Source organism: Euphorbia lathyris, chromosome 6, assembly GCF_963576675.1.
Source record: "Euphorbia lathyris chromosome 6, ddEupLath1.1, whole genome shotgun sequence".
Lineage (NCBI taxonomy): Eukaryota > Viridiplantae > Streptophyta > Magnoliopsida > Malpighiales > Euphorbiaceae > Euphorbia > Euphorbia lathyris.
Genome location: NC_088915.1, coordinates 70,127,953 through 70,131,596, shown reverse-complemented (window position 1 = coordinate 70,131,596; position 3,644 = coordinate 70,127,953).

Below are 3,644 nucleotides of genomic sequence, written 5' to 3'. Positions count from 1 at the left end.
GAAGAAAATCGTAATGGAGATAAAAATTGTAATCGCAAAGTTTCTGTGTCTCTGAACTTCACAGAGTTCGTGTTTTATTTTGGTATAAAACGAACGTTGTAGTGGACAACGTTTTTGGAGAGAATAACGTAATGGTTGAGTAAAATCAGGGATAGTGGAGATAGGATTTTAACTTGTTAAGAAATAGTCAAAAAGGTTTAAAATATTTAATGGCCAAATAAAAATCGGGCCTAGTCCAGTCGGGACGAGCGGGCGTCGCGCGAATGAACGAGCGAGCGCGCTCGTGTGGTTTATTTTGTAAAACCCACTAAACACAATTTAATAACTCTTTTGGCCCAACCCAATATAAACCCTTCAACCATCTCAAAAGTTTCCCATGTGGGATACTTAAAGTCACAAAAGACAAGCAAAGGCTAAAAAGCCATTTTACCAAAATCTCCAACAATCCCCCACAAATGGCTTTATAGCAAAACAGTTTTAAGAACAATAATAAATCTTTTCTGGGCAATAAGTTACATATTTTAAAAAATTAAGCATCAATATCTTTCGATTGAATTGATACATAGTGATGTGAGGCAACATGTTATAGTTTTAGAAGTGAATTGCTCTTGAACTTCTACAACTCTAACTAAGACCCTCACAGCACGTAAAGAAAACCTTTAAACGAAATTTTGTTGTTCCGCGATAAAAACAATAGCGCTTTTAATGGCCATGCGCACACCTTGGATCTCATGAGTGCTCTAGAAAGACAGCCCAAAGTCTTTCATAAAAGGCGGCCCACCTACACACACATGTAGGTGATCTCTATAAGAGACCATTAAGAGTTTCTCATAACTCAACCTCAAAAGGAGCATCCATCAAGTTCATATAAATGAACCACCACACCACGGGCTATGGATTATACACACACTATCAAAAGTCATAGGAATGGGTAAAATATAGTGTATAAAAAGATAGTATGGTTTCGTTTGACCACGTATGGTATCTACCATATTTTCTTTAATCAGTGGGCTTTAGGCTCACTCCCCTCGATGTTTCTAGAACAATTCTTCTAGGTAACCCTTTGGTGAACGGATCAGCTAGATTCTTTTCTGATCTCACAAAATCTAAGGCAATTACCCCATGTTTTAAGAGTTGTCTTATTGCACTATATCTAATGCGAATGTGTCTTTTCTTTCCGTTGTAGACACTGTTTTTTGCAGTACCTATGGTTGCCTGTGAATCAGAATGAAGTGAGATAGGTGCATTAGATCTCCCCCACAATGGGACATCTACTAATAAACTTCTCAACCAATCTGCTTCTTGACTAGCTAGTTCTAATGCTATAAATTCTGATTCCATTGTTGAGCGTGCAATACGGGTTTGTTTACATGATCTCCAAGAGACGACACCACCACCCAAAACGAAAACATAACCATTAGTGGAACACACCAAATCATTTTTGGATGACCAGTTTGCATCACTATATCCTTCTAAAACAGCAGGAAATTTATTAAAATGCAAATTAAAGTTCATGGTACCTCTCAAGTATTTAAGTAAACGACGAAGTGCATTCCAATGTTCATCATTTGGATTGTGAGTATATCTACTCAATCTATTTACAACATATGCAATGTCAGGTTTAGTATGAGTCATTAAGAACATAACACTCCCAATAATCTTAGCATATTCTTCTTGTGAAACACTATATGATTTATTTTTAGTAAGACATATGCTAGGATCATAGGGTGTTCTAGCTGGCACTACATCAAAGCTATCAAACTTTTTCAATAACTTCTCAACATAATGTGATTGTCGTAAAGAAAAACCATTTTCAGTTTTTGTAATTTTGACACCAAGAATTACATCAGCTTTTCCCATGTCTTTCATGTCAAATTGTGATGATAAGAAGGCTTTGGTGTTATTCACTGCTTCTAAATTAGTGCCTAAGATAAGCATATCATCCACATAAAGACATATAATCACATAATTTGATCCAAATGATTTAGAATAAACGCATGTATCTGATCCATTAACTACGTACCCATCAGAAAGTAAAGTGGAGTTAAACTTTTCATACCATTGTTTGGGTTCCTGTTTCAGGCCGTACAATGACTTCCTCAGTTTGCATACCTTATCTTCCTGACCGGGTACAACATTTCCCTCAGGCTGTTGCACATAGATTTCTTCTTCTAAATCACCATTTAGAAAAGTTGTTTTTACATCCATCTGATGTACCACCAAATTATGTATTGCTGCAATTGCAAGTAATATTCTAATAGTAGAAATTTTAGTAACAGGAGAGTAAGTATCAAAATAGTCAATTCCTTTCTTTTGACTATAGCCTACGGCAACTAATCTAGCTTTGAACTTTTCAATGGATCCATCAGGTCTTCTTTTCCTTTTGAAGATCCATTTAAGTTTTATAGTTTTGGACCCTTTAGGCAAAGAGACTAGATCCCAAGTGTGATTGACCATAATAGAGTCTAATTCAATTTTTATTGCCTCTTTCCAAAAGTTAGCATCTACAGAGGTCATGGCCTCCTTATATGTCTTAGGATCTTCTTCTATTAGATAGGCAGACATAAAAACATCACCTATTCTATCTGAATTTTCTAGCATAAAAGAGGAAACAAAGTCGGGTCCAAAACTATTAGCTATTTTCCTTCTTTTACTTCTTCTACATTCATGTTCACATTCATCATGTTTTTCCAAAGAACTAGAAGCAAGAGAATCACTAGCAAATACAGTATTAGAGGGACCAACATCATCACTCACAAGATTTTTCTTTAAAGGAAAAATATTTTCGAAGAATTCTGCATCTCTAGATTCACATATGGTATAGTCATTTAGTGCCATAAATCTAAAGGCAACACTATTAGAAGCATATCCAATAAAAACACAATCAAAGTTTTTTGGCCCTATGTTGGGTTTTCTAAAAGATGGGAAAGCAACCTTAGCAAGACAACCCCAAACCCTCAAGAAATTTAAATTAGGCGAATACCCCTTCCAAAGCTCATAAGGAGTTTTGTCTAATTTTTTATGAGGAACTCTATTTAAAATATAGCATGCAGTCAAAACAGCCTCCCCCCACATATTATCAGGCATACCAGAACTAATCAGCATGGCATTCATCATTTCCTTAAGTGTTCTATTTTTCTTTTCCGCTATACCGTTTTGTTGTGGTATATATGGTGCACTAGTTTCATGTATAATGCCATTTTACTCACAAAACGTTTTAAGGAAATTAGTTCCGTATTCTCCACCTCTATCAGATCTAAGCCTTTTTATTTTTCTATCTAGCTGATTTTCTACTTCCATTTTATATTTTAGAAACATACTTTCAGCCTCATATTTTGATCTTAAAAGATATACTTTGGTGTATCTAGAAAAGTCATCAACAAAGGTCATATACCATCTTTTACCACCTCTACTATTGGAATTCTTAAAGTCAGCTAGATCAGAATGAATTAGTTCAAGCAATTCAGTACTGCTCTTAGTAACAGATGGAAAGGGCTTCTTGGCAAATTTAGCTTCTACACAAATAGAACATTTTCTTTCATGCTCAGAATTGACAATATCAATAACATGCATATTTTTCAATCTTTTAATAGAAGCATAATTCACATGTCCTAATCTACCATGCCAAACATCCAAAGACTCAC